Source organism: Leptodactylus fuscus, chromosome 2 (genome assembly GCF_031893055.1).
Source record: "Leptodactylus fuscus isolate aLepFus1 chromosome 2, aLepFus1.hap2, whole genome shotgun sequence".
Taxonomy (NCBI): Eukaryota; Metazoa; Chordata; class Amphibia; order Anura; family Leptodactylidae; genus Leptodactylus; species Leptodactylus fuscus.
This window is the reverse complement of record NC_134266.1, coordinates 261,087,075-261,093,926: the sequence shown is the minus strand read 5'-3', so window position 1 is coordinate 261,093,926 and position 6,852 is coordinate 261,087,075. Positions and strand designations below refer to the sequence as shown.

At 49.2% G+C, this 6,852-nt stretch overlaps 1 long non-coding RNA gene across 1 annotated transcript in view; it reads right to left on the bottom strand.

Annotated features, from left to right (window-relative positions):
- Positions 1-644: 644 nt before the first annotated feature.
- LOC142193958 (uncharacterized) overlaps positions 645-6,852 on the bottom strand; it is a 45,470-nt gene continuing 39,262 nt past the window's right edge. Inside the window, exons 2-3 of the long non-coding RNA XR_012715007.1 lie at positions 1,105-1,208; positions 645-721 (exon numbers count right to left, since the gene is read on the bottom strand). This is a non-coding gene — a long non-coding RNA (uncharacterized LOC142193958). The remainder of the gene's footprint in view (positions 722-1,104; positions 1,209-6,852) is intronic.

The window sequence follows — 6,852 nt, the reverse complement described above, 5'->3', positions numbered from 1 at the left end:
CACACAGGGCAGATCCGCTATATACTACACCGCACAGGGAAGATCCTCTATATACTACACCGCACAGGACAGATCCTCTATATACTACACCACACAGGACAGGTCCTCTATATACTACACCACACAGGACAGATCCTCTATATACTACACCACACAGGACAGGTCCTCTATATACTACATCAGACAGGAGAGATCCTCTATATACTACACCGCACAGGACAGATCCTCTATATACTACAGCACACAGGACAGATCCTCTATATACTACAGCACACAGGACAGGTCCTCTATATACTACACCACACAGGAGAGAGGACAGATCCTCTATATACCACACCACACAGAAGAGAGGACAGATCCTCTATATACTACACCGCACAGGAGAGATCCTCTATATACTACACTGCACAGGAGAGATCCTCTATATACACCACCACACAGGACAGGTCCTCTATATACTACACCACACAGGACAGGTTCTCTATATACTACACCACACAGGACAGTTCCTCTATATACTACACCACACAGGACAGATCCTCTATATACTACATCACACAGGACAGATCCTCTATATACTACACCATACAGGACAGGTCCTCTATATACTACACCACACAGGACAGATCCTCTATATACTACATCACACAGGACAGATCCTCTATATACTACACCACACAGGACAGATCCTCTATATACTACACCGCACAGGAGAGATCCTCTATATACTACACCGCACAGGAGAGATCCTCTATATACACCACCACACAGGACAGGTCCTCTATATACTACACCACACAGGACAGGTCCTCTATATACTACACCACACAGGACAGATCCTCTATATACTACACCACACAGGACAGATCCTCTATATACTACAGCACACAGGACAGATCCTCTATATACTACAGCACACAGGACAGATCCTCTATATACTACAGCACACAGGACAGATCCTCTATATACTACACCACACAGGACAGATCCTCTATATACTACACCACACAGGACAGGTCCTCTATATACTACACCACAAAGGACAGATCCTCTATATACTACACCACACAGGAGAGATCCTCTATATACTACACCACACAGGACAGATCCTCTATATACTACACCACACAGAAGAGAGGACAGATCCTCTATATACTACACCGCACAGGAGAGATCCTCTATATACTACACCGCACAGGAGAGATCCTCTATATACACCACTAGAGATGAGCGAACACTAAAATGTTCGAGGTTCGAAATTCGATTCGAACAGCCGCTCACTGTTCGTGTGTTCGAACGGGTTTCGAACCCCATTATAGTCTACGGGGAACATATACTCGTTAAGGGGGAAACCCAAATCCGTGTCTCGAGGGTCACCAAGTCCACTATGACACCCCAGGAAATGATGCCAACACCTCTGGAATGACACTGGGACAGCAGGGGAAGCATGTCTGGGGGCATCTAACACACCAAAGACCCTCTATTACCCCAACATCACAGCCTAACAACTACACACTTTACACACTCAATACCACCTCTCTGACAGTAGGAAAACACCTTGAAACATGTGTATTTGGCACTTGGAGTGAGGAGAGCTTGTCACCAGCAGTGAATTTGGCCCTTGTAGTAAGTTGAGGTTGGCACCAACATTTGTTTTGAAAATCAGGGTGGATTGAGCCTCTAACCAGCAGAGTTTGGGCAAATTCATGGTGGAGGGAGCCTCTAAAAACCCCAGTTTGGACCAATTCATGGTGGAGGGAGCCTCTAAAAACCCCAGTTTGGACCAATTCATGGTGGAGGGAGCCTCTAAAAACCCCAGTTAGGCCAAATTCATGGTGGAGGGAGCCTCTAAAAACCCCAGTTTGGACCAATTCATGGTGGAGGGAGCCTCTAAAACCCCCAGTTTGGACCAATTCATGGTGGAGGGAGCCTCTAAAAACCCCAGTTTGGACCAATTCATGGTGGAGGGAGCCTCTAAAAACCCCAGTTAGGCCAAATTCATGGTGGAGGGAGCCTCTAAACAGCCCAGTTTGGACCAATTCATGGTGGAGGGAGCCTCTAAAAACCCCAGTTAGGCCAAATTCATGGTGGAGGGAGCCTCTAAACAGCCCAGTTTGGACCAATTCATGGTGGAGGGAGCCTCTAAAACCCCAGTTAGGCCAAATTCATGGTGGAGGGAGCCTCTAAACAGCCCAGTTTGGACCAATTCATGGTGGAGGGAGCCTCTAAAAATCCCAGTTTGGACCAATTCATGGTGGAGGGAGCCTCTAAACAGCCCAGTTTGGGCAAATTCATGGTGGAGGGAGCCTCTAAAAACCCCAGTTTGGACCAATTCATGGTGGAGGGAGCCTCTAAAAACCCCAGTTTGGACCAATTCATGGTGGAGGGAGCCTCTAAACAGACCAGTTTGGACCAATTCATGGTGGAGGGAGCCTCTAAAAACCCCAGTTAGGCCAAATTCATGGTTTAGGGAGCCTCTAAACAGCCCAGTTTGGACCAATTCATGGTGGAGGGAGCCTCTAAAACCCCCAGTTAGGCCAAATTCATGGTGGAGGGAGCCTCTAAACAGCCCAGTTTGGACCAATTCATGGTGGAGGGAGCCTCTAAAAATCCCAGTTTGGACCAATTCATGGTGGAGGGAGCCTCTAAAAATCCCAGTTTGGACCAATTCATGGTGGAGGGAGCCTCTAAACAGCCCAGTTTGGGCACATTCATGGTGGAGGGAGCCTCTAAAAACCCCAGTTTGGACCAATTCATGGTGGAGAGAGCCTCTAAAAACCCCAGTTAGGCCAAATTCATGGTGGAGGGAGCCTCTAAAAACCCCAGTTAGGCCTAATTCATGGTGGAGGGAGCCTCTAAACAGCCCAGTTTGGACCAATTCATGGTGGAGGGAGCCTCTAAAAACACCAGTTAGGCCAAATTCATGGTGGAGGGAGCCTCTAAACAGCCCAGTTTGGACCAATTCATGGTGGAGGGAGCCTCTAAAAATCCCAGTTTGGACCAATTCATGGTGGAGGGAGCATCTAAACAGCCCAGTTTGGACCAATTCATGGTGGAGGGAGCCTCTAAACAGCCCAGTTTGGCCAAATTCATGGTGGAGGGAGCCTCTAAAAACCCCAGTTTGGACCAATTCATGGTGGAGGGAGCCTCTAAAAACCCCAGTTTGGACCAATTCATGGTGGAGAGAGCCTCTAAAAATCCCAGTTTGGACCAATTCATGGTGGAGGGAGCCTCTAAACAGCCCAGTTTGGGCAAATTCATGGTGGAGGGAGCCTCTAAACAGCCCAGTTTGGACCAATTCATGGTGGAGGGAGCCTCTAAACAGCCCAGTTTGGACCAATTCATGGTGGAGGGAGCCTCTAAAAATCCCAGTTTGGACCAATTCATGGTGGAGGGAGCCTCTAAAAACCCCAGTTTGGACCAATTCATGGTGGAGGGAGCCTCTAAAAACCCCAGTTTGGACCAATTCATGGTGGAGGGAGCCTCTAAAAACCCCAGTTAGGCCAAATTCATGGTGGAGGGAGCCTCTAAACAGCCCAGTTTGGGCAAATTCATGGTGGAGGGAGCCTCTAAACAGCCCAGTTTGGGCAAATTCATGGTGGAGGGAGCCTCTAAAAACCCCAGTTTGGACCAATTCATGGTGGAGGGAGCCTCTAAAAACCCCAGTTTGGACCAATTCATGGTGGAGGGAGCCTCTAAAAACCCCAGTTAGGCCAAATTCATGGTGGAGGGAGCCTCTAAACAGCCCAGTTTGGACCAATTCATGGTGGAGGGAGCCTCTAAAAACCCCAGTTTGGACCAATTCATGGTGGAGGGAGCATCTAAAAACCCCAGTTAGGCCAAATTCATGGTGGAGGGAGCCTCTAAACAGCCCAGTTTGGGCAAATTCATGGTGGAGGGAGCCTCTAAAAACCCCAGTTAGGCCAAATTCATGGTGGAGGGAGCCTCTAAACAGCCCAGTTTGGGCAAATTCATGGTGGAGGGAGCCTCGAAAAACCCCAGTTTGGACCAATTCATGGTGGAGGGAGCCTCTAAAAACCCCAGTTTGGACCAATTCATGGTGGAGGGAGCTTCTAAAAACCCCAGTTAGGCCAAATTCATGGTGGAGGGAGCCTCTAAAAACCCCAGTTTGGACCAATTCATGGTGGAGGGAGCCCCTAAAACCCCCAGTTTGGACCAATTCATGGTGGAGGGAGCCTCTAAAAACCCCAGTTTGGACCAATTCATGGTGGAGGGAGCCTCTAAAAACCCCAGTTAGGCCAAATTCATGGTGGAGGGAGCCTCTAAACAGCCCAGTTTGGACCAATTCATGGTGGAGGGAGCCTCTAAAACCCCAGTTAGGCCAAATTCATGGTGGAGGGAGCCTCTAAACAGCCCAGTTTGGACCAATTCATGGTGGAGGGAGCCTCTAAAAATCCCAGTTTGGACCAATTCATGGTGGAGGGAGCCTCTAAACAGCCCAGTTTGGGCAAATTCATGGTGGAGGGAGCCTCTAAAAACCCCAGTTTGGACCAATTCATGGTGGAGGGAGCCTCTAAAAACCCCAGTTAGGCCAAATTCATGGTGGAGGGAGCCTCTAAACAGCCCAGTTTGGGCAAATTCATGGTGGAGGGAGCCTCTAAACAGCCCAGTTTGGACCAATTCATGGTGGAGGGAGCCTCTAAAAACCCCAGTTTGGACCAATTCATGGTTGAGGGAGCCTCTAAAAACCCCAGTTTGGACCAATTCATGGTGGAGGGAGCCTCTAAAAACCCCAGTTAGGCCAAATTCATGGTGGAGGGAGCCTGTAAAAACCCCAGTTAGGCCAAATTCATGGTGGAGGGAGCCTCTAAAAACCCCAGTTAGGCCAAATTCATGGTGGAGGGAGCCTCTAAACAGCCCAGTTTGGACCAATTCATGGTGGAGGGAGCCTCTAAACAGCCCAGTTTGGACCAATTCATGGTGGAGGGAGCCTCTAAAAATCCCAGTTTGGACCAATTCATGGTGGAGGGAGCCTCTAAACAGCCCAGTTTGGGCAAATTCATGGTGGAGGGAGCCTCTAAAACCCCCAGTTTGGACCAATTCATGGTGGAGTGAGCCTCTAAACAGCCCAGTTTGGGCAAATTCATGGTGGAGGGAGCCTCTAAACAGCCCAGTTTGGACCAATTCATGGTGGAGGGAGCCTCTAAAAATCGCAGTTTGGACCAATTCATGGTGGAGGGAGCCTCTAAACAGCCCAGTTTGGGCAAATTGATGGTGGAGGGAGCCTCTAAATATCCCAGTTTGGACCAATTCATGGTGGAGGGAGCCTCTAAACAGCCCATTTTGGGCAAATTCATGGTGGAGGGAGCCTCTAAAACCCCAGTTTGGACCAATTCATGGTGGAGGGAGCCTCTAAAAACCCCAGTTTGGACCAATTCATTGTGGAGGGAGCCTCTAAAAACCCCAGTTAGGCCAAATTCATGGTGGAGGGAGCCTCTAAAAACCCCAGTTAGGCGAAATTCATGGTGGAGGGAGCCTCTAAACAGCCCAGTTTGGACCAATTCATGGTGGAGGGAGCCTCTAAAAATCCCAGTTTGGACCAATTCATGGTGGAGGGAGCCTCTAAACAGCCCAGTTTGGGCAAATTCATGGTGGAGGGAGCCTCTAAAAACCCCAGTTTGGACCAATTCATGGTGGAGGGAGCCTCTAAACAGCCCAGTTTGGACCAATTCATGGTGGAGGGAGCCTCTAAACAGCCCAGTTTGGACCAATTCATGGTGGAGGGAGCCTCTAAAAATCCCAGTTTGGACCAATTCATGGTGGAGGGAGCCTCTAAACAGCCCAGTTTGGGCAAATTCATGGTGGAGGGAGCCTCTAAAAACCCCAGTTTGGACCAATTCATGGTGGAGTGAGCCTCTAAACAGCCCAGTTTGGGCAAATTCATGGTGGAGGGAGCCTCTAAACAGCCCAGTTTGGACCAATTCATGGTGGAGGGAGCCTCTAAACAGCCCAGTTTGGGCAAATTGATGGTGGAGGGAGCCTCTAAATATCCCAGTTTGGACCAATTCATGGTGGAGGGAGCCTCTAAACAGCCCATTTTGGGCAAATTCATGGTGGAGGGAGCCTCTAAAACCCCAGTTTGGACCAATTCATGGTGGAGGGAGCCTCTAAAAACCCCAGTTAGGCCAAATTCATGGTGGAGGGAGCCTCTAAAAACCCCAGTTAGGCGAAATTCATGGTGGAGGGAGCCTCTAAACAGCCCAGTTTGGACCAATTCATGGTGGAGGGAGCCTCTAAAAATCCCAGTTTGGACCAATTCATGGTGGAGGGAGCCTCTAAACAGCCCAGTTTGGGCAAATTCATGGTGGAGGGAGCCTCTAAAAACCCCAGTTTGGACCAATTCATGGTGGAGGGAGTCTCTAAAAACCCCAGTTTGGACCAATTCATGGTGGAGGGAGCCTCTAAAAACCCCAGTTAGGCCAAATTCATGGTGGAGGGAGCCTCTAAAAACCCCAGTTTGGACCAATTCATGGTGGAGGGAGCCTCTAAAAACCCCAGTTAGGCCAAATTCATGGTGGATGGAGCCTCTAAACAGCCCAGTTTGGGCAAATTCATGGTAGAGGGAGCCTCTAAAAACCCCAGTTTGGGCAAATTCATGGTGGAGGGAGCCTCTAAAAACCCCAGTTTGGACCAATTCATGGTGGAGGGAGCCTCTAAAAACCCCAGTTTGGACCAATTCATGGTGGAGGGAGCCTCTAAAAACCCCAGTTTGGACCAATTCATGGTGGAGGGAGCCTCTAAAAACCCCAGTTAGGCCAAATTCATGGTGGAGGGAGCCTCTAAACAGCCCAGTTTGGACCAATTCATGGTGGAGGGAGCCTCTAAAAACCC